This window comes from Sebastes fasciatus, chromosome 11, assembly GCF_043250625.1.
Source record: "Sebastes fasciatus isolate fSebFas1 chromosome 11, fSebFas1.pri, whole genome shotgun sequence".
NCBI lineage: Eukaryota > Metazoa > Chordata > Actinopteri > Perciformes > Sebastidae > Sebastes > Sebastes fasciatus.
In genome coordinates this window covers 1,359,983-1,377,680 of record NC_133805.1, presented here as the reverse complement: position 1 = coordinate 1,377,680, position 17,698 = coordinate 1,359,983, and the positions used below count along the sequence as shown (strand labels likewise).

Genomic DNA, 17,698 nt, shown 5'->3' with positions numbered 1-17,698 from the left:
ACACACACACACACACACACACACACACACACACACACACACACACACACACACACACACACACACACACACACACATTCACACACACACATTCACACACACGATCACACACACATTCACACACACAATCACACACACACACTCACACACACACACACACACACACACACACACACACACACACACACACACACATTCACACACACACAATCACACACACATTCACACGCACAATCACACGCACGATCACACACACATTCACACACACATTCACACACACACAATCACACACACGTTCACACACACACAATCACACACACATTCACACACACACACACACACACACACACACACACACACACACACACACACATTCACACACACACACACACACACACACACACACACACACACACACACACACACACACACACACAATCACACACACACACACACACACACACACACACACACACACACACACACACACACACAATCACACACACACACACACACACACACACACACACACACACACACACACACATTCAGGATTGTTTTTTAAACAATCATTCATACTTAGAAGGCTTCTTCTTTTGACAAATTCGCTGTTTTCTTCTCCCTGTCGTTGTTCTATCAGCTCTTTAGTTGTTTTCTAATGCAGGATGAGGCTGTTTAGTAGAGATGAAGACTCTGTGACTGTCCGGTGTTCAGGGGTCTCATTTATAACCGTTGCGTACGCACAAAACGGGGCCTGAAATGTGCGTACGCCACTTCCCACGCAATAGTTGTGATCTATAAAAACAAACTTGACGGGAGAATGTGCGCACCGGTACGGAAACTTTGACCCGTGCGTACGCACATTATGGAGGCACCGAGGCACCGAGGCAGGGGAAACTGGAGACGCAGATGGTGAGGTGGTGAATTGAAGCCAGACTGTAGACATTAAATGTCATTATACGTATAATGATGCCTCTCACACATTTAACTTCACTTCATACTTATATCCACTGTATCATAAACATTTAAAAGCAGTGTTATTTGTGCTATTGAGCCATAACTATTCTACAAGCACCTTACAAATGTAAAATATATCAGCCAACTCAAATCAAATTCTGCTCAATATCTCATCAGCGCTGTCACACCATCACGTTCCCTCCACCTCCAGAGCGCAGAGGAGAGGGTCGGACTACCGACACTCGCAGTCAGCTGCGGAGCAGCTGATGAAATCATCATCATCGGTTGTAGAAATCCAAGATTATATCAAATAGCATTAAAGAATGGCAGAGCAGAGCGCCAATAGTTTTAATAAGATCTTCTAATAGTGTGCAGATATCACCAAGTACCATATTCGTTTTCATAAAGTTGTTGTGTAAAATCGCTGCAGTGATGACGTGACTTATTAATTTATTAATGGTTTATTAGATAGGGACAGATACAGTATACATATAGACAAAATGAAAACGGCTATCCGATGCAACTATCAGACTGTCTCCAGTGCGCCATCGCGGTGCGCCACTCTGCCTCCTCCAGTCACCTCCACCCGGCACATCTTCACCAGTCACCTCCACCCGGCACATCTTCACCAGTCACCTCCACCCGGCACATCTTCACCAGTCACCTCCACCCGGCACATCTTCACCAGTCACCTCCACCCGGCACATCTTCACCAGTCACCTCCACCCGGCACATCTTCACCAGTCACCTCCACCCGGCACATCTTCACCAGTCACCTCCACCCGGCACATCTTCACCAGTATGGAGAGTGTAAATTAACAAAGTGTGGAAATAAAGCCAGTGACAGCTCTCACACAATCGTTACTCTCCATATCCTCATTATCATTATCAGTCCTAATCATAATACAGGACAAGTTCACTATAAAAACTTAAATAATAAATAAATTGTGTTCACCTGTTAAATGTCTTTTTTCATAATGATATCCAGCGTGGTGGATTTTACTGATTGTCTTGATCATTTTGGCAAGTTGTGAATCGATGACATTGATTGCTGTAAAGATATAAACACAGCAGTGGCACTGGTAACATGCTGCATGGTGCTGGTGGATATACCGGCACTGAGGACTAAATGACGTGTATAACAGAATTAAGAGGGAACGAGTGTTCAGAGACCTCCTCAACTACAAGCACCTTGATCTCTGTGTCAGAAAAACTCCTTTTCTCGGTCTTCCTCTCGGTAGCTGCCGTGATTTACCGTAAAGATCAACAGGCTCATTCACATGCAGAAACATTAATGAGGTGTTTTGCATTGACCATTTATGGTTGAATGTGGGCGTGTAGAGGGCGGAATATGAGGCAGATCCACGTGCGCACATTTCCAGGTGGAGTGTGATTTATAAAGGGAACATTGCGTGCAGGTGTGCGTACGCACGGTTTATAAATCAGATTTTTTTTTTGGCATACGCCATTTTCGGCTTTTGTGCACACGTCCATTTTTAGTATGGATCCTACGCACTGTTTTATAAATGAGACCCCAGGTCTTTACTGTGAAGACCTGACTGGTGTTCAGGTCTTCACCGTGTCCTCATCCTGTTTATATCTTAAATAACAGACTCTGTGACTGACCGGTGTTCAGGTCTTTACCGTGAAGACCTGACTGGTGTTCAGGTCTTCACCGTGTCCTCATCCTGTTTATATCTTAAATAACAGACTCTGTGACTGACCGGTGTTCAGGTCTTTACCGTGAAGACCTGACTGGTGTTCAGGTCTCCACCGTGTCCTCATCCTGTGAGATTTGTTTTAATTTGTATTTTGAATAATGATCCAAACTTTAAAAATGACAATTTCCTTTAGTTTTCTTCACAGAAATGAATGAAATGTTCTGATATCGGAAATTGTACATTTATTTAAAAAAAGTTGTCTTACACTTTGGTGACCCCTAGTGGGGGTCGGGACCCCAGGTTAGGAACCAGTGCTGTTCTTGTTCTGCTGTCTGATGTGACACCAGCTCCACCTTGTGGATGTACTCAGGAACTGTTACACACATCAACAGGTCCTGAATGAAGCAGCTGGTCTCTATCATGTGAGTAGAGATGATGCACCGATCTGACTTCAGTCACACAGTCCCGATACCGATACCGATACCGATACCGATACCGATACCGATACCTGGGCTCTGAGTATCGGCCGATACCGAGTACCGATCAGATACCAGTGTTTAATTAATCATCTGTATGTCTCGCTGAGTGGAAGAGACTGGATCATTCTGTTATGTGTAAAGAAACATCAAGTTTGACTTAAACATCATTTTATTAACTTTGTAAAACAAAATGAAATAAATAAATAAATCCATAGACACAGATTTATTGAATTGATATTTATTATTAAAATAATAAATCGTACACCAGCAACTTCAAAATCAACAGGAATTATAATTCCTACAAAAATATATATATATATATATATATATATATAATATAATATATATATATAATATTAAATTGTTAAGAAACATACACAAACACACAAATATTTAACTGACATGTGTTGATTAGCTTTATTTTCATTGACCCTTGGGAAATAGAATAAACTTTACATCCAGAAATAAATTTAAAAGAATTTGAAAAAAAGAACAATAATGATGGATTCATTCTATTAGAACAACAATTAGGATAATAATAATAATAATAATAATAATAATAATAATAATAATAATAATAATAACAATAATAATAATAATAATGTTATTATTATTGTATGTACTCTCTAAATTTAAACATGCACCACAGGACATCTCATTAGATTATTAATATAACTGAGTAATGACTGCCAGAAATAGAAATAACCAAATAATAAATTATACAAAAAATAAACAAATAAATAAATCAATAAATCAATAAATCAATCAATAAATCAATCAATCAATAAATCAATAATATTTCAGTGAAATTGTACTGTTTACCTCTATCTGCTACGTTGTATGAAGGCCGTGATGTGATTGGCTGTTTCAACCACGAGAGCTGACACGTCACGAGCGTCAAAACTATCAGTCACTCACAACCTGCCCAAAGTTTGAAGCTTCTGAACCGCAGAGACCCGCAGAGACCCGCAGAGACCCAGAGAGACCCGCAGAGACCCGCAGAGACCCGCAGAGACCCAGAGAGACCCGCAGAGACCCGCAGAGACCCGCACGAATCGCAGAGACCCGTATGACCCGCAGAGACCCGCACGAACCGCAGAGACCCGCAGAGACCCACAGAGACCCGCAGAGACCCGCAGAGACCCGTATGACCCGCAGAGACCCGCACGAACCGCATGACCCGCAGAGACCCGCAGAGAACCGCATGACCCGCAGAGACCCGCAGAGACCCGCATGATCCGCAGAGACCCGCAGAGAACCGCATGACCCGCAGAGACCCGCAGAGAACCGCACGAACCACAGAGACCCGCACGAACAGCAGAGACCCGCAGAGACCCGCACGAATCGCAGAGACCCGTATGACCCGCAGAGACCCGCACGAACCGCAGAGACCCGCAGAGACCCACAGAGACCCGCAGAGACCCGCAGAGACCCGTATGACCCGCAGAGACCCGCACGAACCGCATGACCCGCAGAGACCCGCAGAGAACCGCATGACCCGCAGAGACCCGCAGAGACCCGCATGATCCGCAGAGACCCGCAGAGAACCGCATGACCCGCAGAGACCCGCAGAGAACCGCATGACCCGCAGAGACCCGCAGAGAACCGCACGAACCACAGAGACCCGCACGAACAGCAGAGACCCGCAGAGACCCGCACGAACCGCAGAGACCCGCACGACCCGCACGACCCGCAGAGACCCGCAGAGACCCGCACGAACCGCAGAGAGCCGCAGAGACCGGCGCGAACCCGCAGAGATCCGCACGAACCGCACGAACCGCAGAGACCCGCAGAAAGCCGCAGAGACCCGCAGAGACCCGCAGAGACCCGCAGAAAGCCGCTGGGACCGTGAAGAAGGAGCTTTCTTGTTAGCTCCCGTTGGACTTGTTCCTCGTCCCTGAGAACACCTGTAAGGTGAGAGATATTTCCTGTGTTACTGGCTGTGGGTTGTGTTGTGACCTGTGTTGAGGTCTTGTGACGGAGCTCATCCGGTGACGTCACAGTAACGTCACAGTAACGTTAATGTGACGTCACACATTACAGTTGATCATTTCACAGCTGTTTTCTGGTCAGAAGACTGTTTGCTGCTAACCACATTCCAACATCAGAACAAAGTCTAGTTTGATTTTTGGAAAAATAGTTTTGCTGTTATTTACCACTGTTACTGTGACTTACGTTACTCTGACGTTACACTAACTAATGTTACTGTGACGTTACTCTGATGTTACTCTGACGTTACACTAACTAATGTTACTGTGACTGACGTTACTCTGACGTTATTCTGACGTTACACTAACTAACGTTACTGTGACTGACGTTACTCTGACGTTACTCTGACTAATGTTACTGTGACTGACGTTACTCTGACGTTATTCTGACGTTACACTAACTAACGTTACTGTGACGTTACAGTGACGTTACAGTTGATTCAGAAGAGGACTTTTCTGCCAGGATGTTGTATCCTTTCACAATTTCTCAATGTTCTTGTTTATAGAAATAGTTTACTATATCACAGTCTAAACTGATATAAATTACATATATTCAAAGAAGGTTTTATCGTCTAATGGACTGGAAACATGCAAGAAGGAGGAGAAATAGTGTGCATTTATTAGCAAGAAGTAAGTGGTGGTGTGAGGAGAACAGTGGACAGATGGTCTGAATCTATTGCTATTACTACACCATGAATTGTTTTCTTCACAGTTCTATAAGTCAGTACCAGTAACCCAGTAAAATAACATTGTGGACCCGATGGAAGGACAGCAGGGTCAAAGAGGTTACGACATGAAAAACGAGTTATTTCTCATCTTAGAAGTCCATCTGGAAAGATGTTAAGAGTTGTAGATTGTGCCAAAGCCTGTTTTACATCTGGACTGTTGGACGTGTCAGTGTCCACTAGATGGAGGTGTTGTTCAGTTAAAGGAGGAGCTGAAGTGTGTAAATGTTCAATGAGGAGCTGTCAGGTTTTTGTACAGAGTTTAGGTGTTTCCTGTCACTGTGGGCTGCAGAGCACAGTAGTACACAGCAGAGTCTGACAGCTGAAGCTTCTGGATCTTCAGAGGAACTGACGTCTTGTCGGCTGTAGCATCAATTCTCTGTTGCTCTTCAGAATTACCTGTCTTTACAGAGAACCGTCGCAGCAGAAACTTTGGGTAATCATGAACTTCCTGTTTGTACCAGAACAAAGTGGGACTTGGGTCACTTGTCTCAAATGTACAGTCCAGTGTGAGTGTGTGTCCTTCAGTAGCAATGACATCTCTTGTTGTCTGGTTCACTCTGTCTTCTCCTTTACACTCTGGGGAAGAAGAGAACATGCAGAGGAAGAGATGAATGAATAAAGATGATTGATTAAAGGAGAACAATCAGTAGGTTTAAAGAGTTACCTAGCCACAGAGTCACAATCAGAGACTTTTAGAATAGTCTGGATTTTCACTGACTGCTGTCTGATGTCACATTAAACCATAGAAGGAGTTCTTTAGAAGCTACTAGATAGCAACAGAAATGATGTGTTGTTGCTTCTCTGTATAATGAACATTAAAAGCACTCACAGCTCAGTTACTAGTGAAAAGTGTTGAGAGAGGAAACATGGAGTTGTTTGTATCTTACCAAAGAAAAGAGCAGCAAGAATAATCCACAGCCAATGTTCCATCTCTACAACAAGGTTTAAATCAACAGGAGAAACTAGCTGATGTTCAACATTCAGTCTGACAATTGTTCTCTTCACAGCAGCACTTGTGATTGACTGAATGGTTGAACACAGTGCACGAGTAGTGCACCTCCTACTGGATAATGTGGCCCTCTAGTGGACGTTGTGGAGTATTGTGTTGTCTTTGCTCCAAAGGTTTTTGTACAGAGTTTTGGTGTTTCCTGTCACTGTGGGCCTCACAGCACAGTAGTACACAGCAGAGTGTGACACTGCAGCAGAGGAGATGTTCAGATGGATTTGCTTCTGGTTCTGATCCACTTTAATCTTCAGTTCAGGGATTGGATGATTAATTATACTTCCAGTTCCTGAATGGGAGATGATGAACTCTGGTGGTTTTCCTGGATATTGTCGATACCAGAAGAAATAATCACCAGGTTTCAGTTTAGAGTATGTGTAGGACAGAGTAACAGTGCTGTCTTCTAAACTGGGCTCTCCATTCTTGACTGGAGTGAGTTCTTCACAGCTGACACCTGAAGGAAGAGACAACTCTGTTATTTATTATGTTACAGAACTATCAAGAAATGAATCCCATTTCTGAAACATTGGAGTTCAAGTTGTTTTTAAAACAGCAGAATCTAGCGTACCTGTTAGAATAGTGACAAACAGTAGAGAAAGTCCATAACAGTCCAATGAGAGCATGTTGAATGAAGGTAATGTTGATGGTTTGTGTGTTGAACTCTGCTGAATATAGAAGTTCCTCTCTCTTCTATAGTTCAGTAACATCTTAGCTCCTCCCTGAATCTCTCCGTCTCCTCTTAGATCTGGATTTCACCTTCTCTCAGTTCCACTTCCTCCTGGTTAACAGACTGGTAGCAGCATTTTGGACCAGCTGGAGGAGGGAACTTCTTCTTTTTCTGGTGTTTATAACAGGAGTTACAGAACGGTAGCTGTGATGATTTAAAGGATGGATCACCTCCTAAAGTAGAGACCACATTATGTTAAATCAGCTGATGATGAAAGGAAAGCTCAGCGTCAAATATTATCCTCGACTGATTTTGGTCATGTTTGAGCACATGCATATGTGCACAAGCCTATGCACATGTACATGCTTATGTGCACAAGCCTATGCACATGTACATGCTTATGTGCACACGCCATGTGCACACTAGTGATGTTACGTGCTGTGCCGAGGCTTCGGAGCGTGTGTCGAGTAATCCAGGAAGTTTCCTGCGATGCGCGTATCGAGGCTTGTATCGTTGTAGACCAATGACATCATTGATGACATCCGAAGCCTCACTGCCCGGCCATACTGCTGACTGGTTCATGAAGTGGTTCAGATCTTCACTGGTTCAACCAATGCCACTTTCCAGAAGTGACAGAACACTAATATTACCCCTTCTGTAATTATTATATTATATTACACTACACTACAATACAATTATTGACCAAAGGATTGGTTTACACACATAAGATGCATTACTCACAAAACAATTACAGTTTATTATACATGTATCTTATATACTCATAATATACTTACTAAATAGACATTTTTATTATATATGATATATATATAAATTGATTACATGGTAATAGATTTTTTTTCATTGTTTATAATCATTCCCAACAGCCTTTACTGGCGCAAAATACAGTATATCACAGATCTGTGGTCCAAGTAGACCACAACCAGCACTGCTCCCAGTAGAGCACTTACACTTACACACCAAAAACTGACAAACTGACAATAAACTGATATTTTCAGGTGGATTTTCACTTAATTCTCACTGTGCAATATCGTTTTCCACTTGCAATTTTGTTAATAGTCTGTTTATTGTCAATACTGTATATACTGCTCCTATTTGTACACTTCCTATCTTTATACTTGGTTCATATTTTGTTACACTTTGTTTAGCTCTTTTTTTACTGTGTTAGCTTATGCATCTTGTTTTTTGCACTATCCCCTTTGCTGCTGTACACTGCAAATGTCCCCAGTGCTGGACTAATAAAGGAATATCGTATCTTATCTCATCACATGGTTAAGATCATATCTGCCTGTTTTACACTCTTTGACCACCAGGTTGTTTCGTGAGCACATGAAGCCTCGAGCTATGAACCCTTTTCCGAACCAATTTGCTGGAAAGCTTCAAAGCTTCATGAGGCTTCATCTCGCCATCACTAGTGCACACACAGAGCCACGTTCAGCCCCGATAAATTGCCGTTTCCACTCAGAGATATTTTTGCTTGCACTTAGATATATTTCTGCTTGCACTCAGATATATGGTTGCTTGCGCTCAAATATATTCTAACTTGTACTCAGATATATTGTTGCTTAAACTGAGATATATTGTTGCTTAGACTCAGATATCTTGTTGCTTGCACTCAGATATATTGTTGCTTAAACTCAGATATATTGTTGCATGCACTCAGATATACTGTTGCTTGGACTTAGAAATATTGTTGCTTGCACTCAGATATATTGTAGCTTGCACTCAGATATATTTCTTCTTGCACTCAGATATATTGTTGCTTGCGCTCAAATATATTCTTACTTGCACTCCGATAATTTGTTCCTTGCACTCAGATATATTTATGCTTGAACTCAAATATATTCTTACTTGCACTCAGATATATTGTTGCTTGTGCTCAAATATATTCTTACTTGTACTCAGATATATTGTTGCTTAAACTCAGATATATTGTTGCATGCACTCATATATACTGTTGCTTGCACTTAGAAATATTGTTGCTTGCACTCAGATATATTTTAGCTTGCACTCAGATATATTTCTGCTTGCACTCAGATATATTTCTGCTTGCACTCAGATATTTTGTCGCTTGCACTCAGATATATTGTTACTTAGACTCAGATATCTTGTTGCTTGCACTCAGATATATTGTTGCTTAAACTCAGATATATTGTTGCATGCACTCAGATATACTGTTGCTTAGACTTAGAAATATTGTTGCTTGCACTCAGATATATTGTAGCTTGCACTCAGATATATTTCTTCTTGCACTCAGATATATTGTTGCTTGCGCTCAAATATATTCTTACTTGCACTCCGATAATTTGTTCCTTGCACTCAGATATATTTCTTCTTGCACTCAGATATATTGTTGCTTGCGCTCAAATATATTCTTACTTGCACTCCGATAATTTGTTCCTTGCACTCAGATATATTTATGCTTGAACTCAAATATATTCTTACTTGCACTCAGATATATTGTTGCTTGTGCTCAAATATATTCTTACTTGTACTCAGATATATTGTTGCTTAAACTCAGATATATTGTTGCATGCACTCATATATACTGTTGCTTGCACTTAGAAATATTGTTGCTTGCACTCAGATATATTTTAGCTTGCACTCAGATATATTTCTGCTTGCACTCAGATATATTTATGCTTGCACTCAGATATATTGTTTCTTGCACTTAGATATATTGTTGCTTGCACTCAGATATATTGTAGCTTGCACTCAGATATATTTCTGCTTGGCTCAGATATATTGTTGCTTTCGCTCAAATATATTCTTACTTGTACTCAGATATATTGTTGCTTAAAGTCAGATATATTGTTGCTTACACTCAGATATATTGTTGCATGCATTCAGATATATTGTTGCTTAACCTCAGATATATTCATACTTGTGAATTTTATTATATACTTCTTTTTCTTTCTTTACGACTTTTGGAATAAAATTACATACTGTATATATATATCATATATACCAGCGTCCATACTTTCTTTATCTATTATAACTACACCGGCAACTATTACGGCAACGAACTTTTTCATTTTGTCGTAAGCTGTCAACGATGCCGTGAATCAACCACGTCATCTCGCTCATTGACAGCTGCATACAGAGAGTTAGCCATTAGCTTTCTAATGCTAGCTAAACCGTGGTGGTAAACACCTTAATGACCCTTAATTCATCCATGGTCTGCCCACATTAAGCTATATCTACCTCGCTGTGGCTATTTAGTCTTTTAGTTCTCTTCCAAGCTTAAACTTTAACTTAAGGTGAGCTGTTAAGGTGGACCCGCTATTCTCATTTTGTGACAAGCAGCTGCTGAGTCAGTGCGACACCTAGTGGTAAAATGTAATTTTGATACCGGTCCGGTCCGGTGTTGTGGCTTAATATCAAGCCAGTTTGAAACTGTTTCCAGCGGCCCAGCTCTAGTTGGTCCCTGATGTGGATTTGCTGCTCATGTGGATTCCCCCCCCAGTGTTTTATTAGCAGCTGTAACCACAATGACTCTGATCAGAATCCATCTGATATGAAGCTGTGGTTTGAATACCACTTCCCTCCTCTCTGAAGAGTAGTCCCATATCTGTGTTGAGCTTTTTGTACAGCCTCTTCTCCACTTTTTATCACTGTGTTTCTAGAGCACAGTAGTAGAGAGCTGTGTCTGCCAGGGTTAGTCTGCTAATGGTCACTTCAGTTGAGTTGAACCCTGTTTTACATTCATATCGTTTATCAGGAATATAATCATTTGTTTCGCTTCTTGCTCTTTTCCAGAGAATAAACTGAGGAGCCTGAAGGTCACCATGATGTCTGTACCAATAAAGGTAAACGTCTTGTGAAGTTGTCTCATAGTCACATCTGAGTGAGACAGATTCTCCTTCTCTTTCACTGAGCTCATCTTTTACAGGAGAGATTTTGTCTCCAGCTATTAGTCCTGGAAAAAGTAGAGAAAATGAAGCCATTAGACTGACTGATTGTTGATGAAGCTGAGAGGAGAAGACAACTGGACAGTGTTACTCTGTGGACACAAACACTCCACTTTCTATCAACCTGGAGAAAAGAATCACAACATGGAGTTGTTTGTATCTTACCAAAGAAAAGAGCAGCAAGAATAATCCACAGCCAATGTTCCATCTCTACAACAAGGTTTAAATCAACAGGAGAAACTAGCTGATGTTCAACATTCAGTCTGACAATTGTTCTCTTCACAGCAGCACTTGTGATTGACTGAATGGTTGAACACAGTGCACGAGTAGTGCACCTCCTACTGGATAATGTGGCCCTCTAGTGGACGTTGTGGAGTATTGTGTTGTCTTTGCTGCAAAGCTTTTTGTACAGAGTTTTGGTGTTTCCTGTCACTGTGGGCTTCACAGCACAGTAGTACACAGCAGAGTGTGACACTGCAGCAGAGGAGATCTGGAGATCCACACCATCCTTTTCTTCAGACAGTTTAGTGAAGAACTTAGTGTCTGATTTCAGAGATTCTGCTGGTCTTGTAACATTAAGACCTGAGATAGTGATGATGAACTCTGGTGGTTTTCCTGAACATTGTCGATACCAGAAGAAATAATCAGTAGCAGTTGGTTTTTCAGAGTATGTGTAGGACAGAGTAACAGTGCTGTCTTCTAAACTGGACTCTTCATTCTTGACTGGAGTGAGTTCTCCACAGCTGACACCTGAAGGAAGAGACAACTCTGTTATTTATTATGTTACAGAACTCTGAAGAAATGAATCCCATTTATGAAACATTGGAGATCAAGTTGTTTTTCAAACAGCAGAATCTAGCGTACCTGTTAGAATAGTGACAAACAGTAGAGAAAGTCCATAACAGTCCAATGAGAGCATGTTGAATGAAGGTAATGTTGATGGTTTGTGTATTGAACTCTGCTGAATATAGAAGTTCCTCTCTCTTCTATAGTTCAGTAACATCTTAGCTCCTCCCTGAATTTCTCCGTCTCCTCTTAGATCTGGATTTGACCTTCTCTCAGTTCCACTTCCTCCTAGTTAACAGACTGGTAGCAGCATTTTGGACCAGCTGGAGGAGGGAACTTCTTCTTTTTCTGGTGTTTATAACAGGAGTTACAGAACGGTAGCTGTGATGATTTAAAGGATGGATCACCTCCTAAAGTAGAGACAACATTATGTTAAATCAGCCGATGATGAAAGGAAAGCTCAGCGTCAAATATTATCCCAGACTGATTTTGGTCATGTTTGAGCACATGCGTATGCGCACACAACTATGCACATGAACATGCTTATGTTCACGCACGATATATTGTTCCTTGCACTCAGATATATTGTTGCTTGCACTCAGATATATTGTTGCTTCCAGTCAGATTAATTGTTGCTCGCACTCAGATATATTGTTGCTTGCACTCAGATATATTGTTGCTCGCATTTGATATATTGTTGCTTGCACTCAGATATATTGTTGCTTGCACTCAGAGATATTGTTACTGGCACTCAGATATATTCTTTCTTGCACTCAGATATATTGTTGCTTGCAGTCATATATTGTTGCTTATGCTCAAATATATTGTCACTTCCACTCAGATATATTGTTGCTCGCACTCAGATATATTGTTGCTTATGCTCAAATATATTGTCGCTTGGACTCAGATATATTGTTGCTCGCACTCAGATATATTGTTGCTTGCACTCAGATATATTATTGTTTTCACTCAGATATATTGTTGCTTGCAGTCATATACTGTTGCTTAAACTCAGAAATATTGTTGCTTGAACTCAGATATATTGTTGCTTGCTCAGATATATTGTTGATTGCACTCAGAGATTTTGTTGCTTGCACTCAGATATATTGTTGCTTGCACTCATATATAGTTGCATGCACTCAGATATATTGTTCCTTACGCTCAGATATATTGTCGCTTAAACTCAGAGATATTGTTGCTTGCGCTCAGATATAGTATTGCTTAAACTCAGATATATTATTGCTTGTATTCAGATATATTGTCGCTTAAACTCAAAGATATTGTTGCTTGCGCTAAGATATAGTATTGCTTAAACTCAGTTATATTGTTGCTTGAGCTAAGATATATTGTTTCTTAAATTCAGATATTTTGTTGCTTGCACTAAGATACTGTATATTTTTGCTTGAACTCAGATATATTGTTGCTTAAGCTCAGAGATATTGTTGCTTGCACTCAGATATATTGTTGCTTGCACTCAGATATATTGTCGCTTAAACTCAGAGATATTGTTGCTTGTGTGGTATATTTTCAAGTCTTGCACAAGACAGCGAGGCCCCTAATTGTAAACATATGTGTAAGAAGCATACGTAGAGACATACATGGTCATACGCTAAGACCAGGGGCTGAAAGATAAACATGTAGGATAACGGAGACATACATGGTCATACGTTCAGCTCAGATGTGCATGACATGAACCCGATATAAGGAGGCGCGAGAGCCCTGAAGTGCAGGACTTTCAGATTTGACTTGAGACCTCCGGACGCTCTAGACGTCCGTTATGACATTTGTTGCTTGTTTGTAATAAACTCTATTATACCAGCAAGAACAGTGTCCACGGAGCATCCTTCCTCATCACTTCAACAGCACTGTCGCAGGAAAGATACGACAAACTTGGCGTCACGAACAGGATCGGAGGTGGCCTCAGCGGTTTACTGCTACAACTTCACAGACGGTGAGCGCACTCGATTGAATGCTGGTCATAAATTGGGGCTGTTATGTGGAGTTGTTTGGCCACACCGTAAATTAAGAACCTTCTTGTTATGGACATGTCCTGTTGATTTGATGTTTAAAGTGAGGCTCCGTGCTAAATTTAATGAAAAAAGGGGGAATGAATAGAGAAAAGATATTAAGTGAAGAAAAGAAGTATGAGAAATACAAGGAATAGTTTAGAATAGCTTCATGGTAACGATAAGGTGTGCTAAATAGTATCGTGCAAGATTAATGAAGAGGGGCCCTCAACTTCTTAACGGTAAGACACATGCATATTAGCCACTGCGTAACGATGGCTCTGACATAGTCCGGAATTAAGTTAGAAAGACAAAATTGGGAAACCTGGATCCAGGTAATTTGAATAAATAAATGTAAAGAGTGTTAAGAGACAGAGTGATAAGAGAGAGATAAGGAAATAAAGGAAATAAAGGAAATAAAGGAAATAAAGGAAATAAAGGAAATGATCATATGACAGCCGCAAATCAGATAGGTTAGAGCCCTCAAGTGTAGGAGCATGTAGTACGGGCCGATTAAAACCTGGAACGACATCTTATGGTCAGTTTAATAACTGGAGAGTGTAGAATCACAATTCGATTGACCGTTACCACTCTGACGTTTGTTGACGAACGGTGTCTGAAGCAGCCTCTCATCGAAGATTTACACCTCAGAGGTAGCATAAATTTTATGAGAAAAAGTAAGGAAATAGCGGCAGAAAGCATGCTGTATGAATGAAGATATCTAAAACTGGTGAAGAGAATGTGTGTGTGTGTGTTTATTTTGGGATGAGAAGAAGCTGGGGAGAATGTGTGTGCGTAGGAGTGCTGAATGTGTGTGTGTGACACTTGGCTGCTGATGTGTTCCAGATGTGTGCCATAAAATGCATAGGAAGAGAATAGATGTGTTAAAGTTAAAAGAAAGAAAGAACACATTATGATTGAATAACCATATATAGGTGGTGATTTGAGAACAGGACATTTAATAATTTGTAAGAATAGATACGTGGCCCGATGTATTGTATAAAACATGAGCTTCTTTTTCTAGAAGACTAATGAATTAAATAATGTATTGTATAAAACCATGAGCTTCTTTTTCTAGAAGACTAATGAATTAAATAATGTATTGTATAAAACCATGAGCTTCTTTCTTTTAGAAGACTAATGACTTAAATAATGAGCTTCTTTTAGAAGACTAATGAATTGAACGAGTTAGTAAATAAAACATGAGCTCTTCTTAAAAGGGACGTAATATAATAAATAAGCTGTTAAATGCACAATGAACTTCGTTTAAGAAGGGTAGCGTTTGAAACCCCCCCTCACTCGTCTCAAAATTCCCTAGAGGAGGTTGGAATGTGGGAGTATGAAGGCGTTCGGTGACCCTTTCTTGGGAGATACAGAGAATTCCTTTGCCGTTTGAACTGTTTGGTCCAGTGGGGTTCACTAAGTGCTTTAATGTTTAGGTAGGGGTTTAAGTTAGGAATAAAATTTATGATGCTGTTAAAGGGACCTAATGGGTTCACAAGAGACTAAATCATTGCCTGTTTCTTGTCTGTTATGTCATTTATGGTGAATGAGAATTGAGACGGGAGGCAAGGCAGCGGGCCGGCACATCACGGAGGGTGGATTGCTGACGTCCACGGGGAGGCTTCCGTTTCAATCTACTAAAGGCCGGTACAAATTTATCCACAGACTCTTTAACAAAAACAAAACCTGCATTTCCATATTTGTATATGTTCTCAGTCGTAAGCAATATTGATGGTACACATATAAACCTGCTTTCATTTATAAGCCTAAGAGGATACTGACCTGCTCCTATACACATGAAAGAGTACATGCTCTAGGCAGTTAGGAGAAATAAATAAATGAATAAATAGAAAACTTGGCAACTGATTGATCAGTTAATGCATTTGATTAATTAATGGCATATGATTGTTTAGTCTAACCTCTGCTGACAATTGCAGATGTTCATTTATGTTATTGTGCGTGGTTTGTCTGATCTGTGATGTGGTGGACATTCAATGTGGTGACTGTTTGACGATTTGAGCTGAATATTGATTGATTAGATAACTGGTTGATTTGTTGATTGATTGATTAGATAACTGGTTAATTTGTTGATTGATTGATTAGATGATTGGTTGATTTGTTGATTGATTAATTGGTTAGTTGATTAATTGGTTAATTGATTAATTGGATAATTGGATAATTTGTTGATTGGTGGATTGGTTGATTGGTTAATTGGATAATTGGTTAATTGATTAATTGGGTAATTGGGTTAAAAAAAAAAAAAAAAAAGGGGGGAAGTAATCTAAATAGCCTTGAGTAGTTTTAATTTTAGCAATTACTTCTTAAAGTACAATAACGGAACATAAGGAAGCCGTTATAATGGGGAAAAAGAACACTAAAAATCCAAAAGTAATCACTCCTGTTGAGATAGTACAGAAGAATAATCCTTTAATTAGGGGCATCGCAAACATTGCAAAAATATCGGAAAAATGGCACAAACGCTGGCCTGAAATTGATCAACCATGGCCAATGGAGGGGACTCTTAACCCAGATGTAATTAAAATAATGCTGGTACTTGTATCCACATACAAGGCAGAGCAAAAGAAGGGAAAAAAGGGGAGAAAACGCAAGGAGAAGAGGCAAGTGGAGCTTGGCATTCTCCAGTTGTTTGAAGATGAGGGACAGAAACTGATCAAAGCTGCAAACGATAAGAGGGATAAAGTTGCAGAAGAAATAAAACAAAATACAGAACAAACAGAAAAACTGAGGAAAGACACCAATTCATTGTTCTCACATATGAACCCAGTGAAGGGACCACCACCTTATGAGGTAGGGACGAAGTCTAAGAAAATCTATCCTCAGATCCCGGTGATCAGTCAGGAGGGTGACTACCGTATCAGAAACGAGGAGGACAGAATAATAGAAACAGGACGAGCGGAGACAACTATAACGATGTATCCAAGATCCAAAAGTAAGAATAAAGCAAGGTTTGGGTCTGGGAAGCAAAAGCTGGACCATGGAAACGAGAGTGACCAAAGCGATCAGGAAGGGAGCAGGGGAGGATATGACCCTGCAGTCAGGCGGATGTTGGCAAGAGCGGAAATAAGAGGAAATGTTATCTCTGATGACAGTGAGGATGAAGAGGGCCATGAAGAGGAAGCCCGGAAGACTTTAAGAAAGATCGAAATAAGCATAGACCGATGCCGCCGTGACCGACAAAAAAACTGATAGTCCAGAAGAACTAAGAGAACTAGAGTACCAGCTAGAGGAATTGCGGTTTCGGAAGGAAGAGTTAGAGAATGAAAACTCCGAACAATCTGCCACGACAACTAGAGTTCGCTCTAGAAAACAGTCGAATCCCAACAAGATGATTCCAGTGGTCATCCGAGGACGGAATTTGGAGTATAAGCCTTGGCAGAGTACAGATATGTCAAACATACTTGAAAAGTTACCTACTCTTCAAGATGGAGCACATCCTTGGATTTCGAAGTTGCAAGAGGCTCCGGCGCTAG

At 40.6% G+C, this 17,698-nt stretch overlaps 1 long non-coding RNA gene across 1 annotated transcript; it reads left to right on the top strand.

Annotated features, from left to right (window-relative positions):
- Positions 1 to 15,007: 15,007 nt before the first annotated feature.
- LOC141776343 (uncharacterized) lies at positions 15,008 to 15,514 on the top strand. Its single transcript, XR_012595749.1, has 2 exons — positions 15,008 to 15,303; positions 15,393 to 15,514. It is a non-coding gene; the product is annotated as an uncharacterized LOC141776343 (long non-coding RNA).
- The last annotated feature ends 2,184 nt before the right edge of the window (positions 15,515 to 17,698 follow it).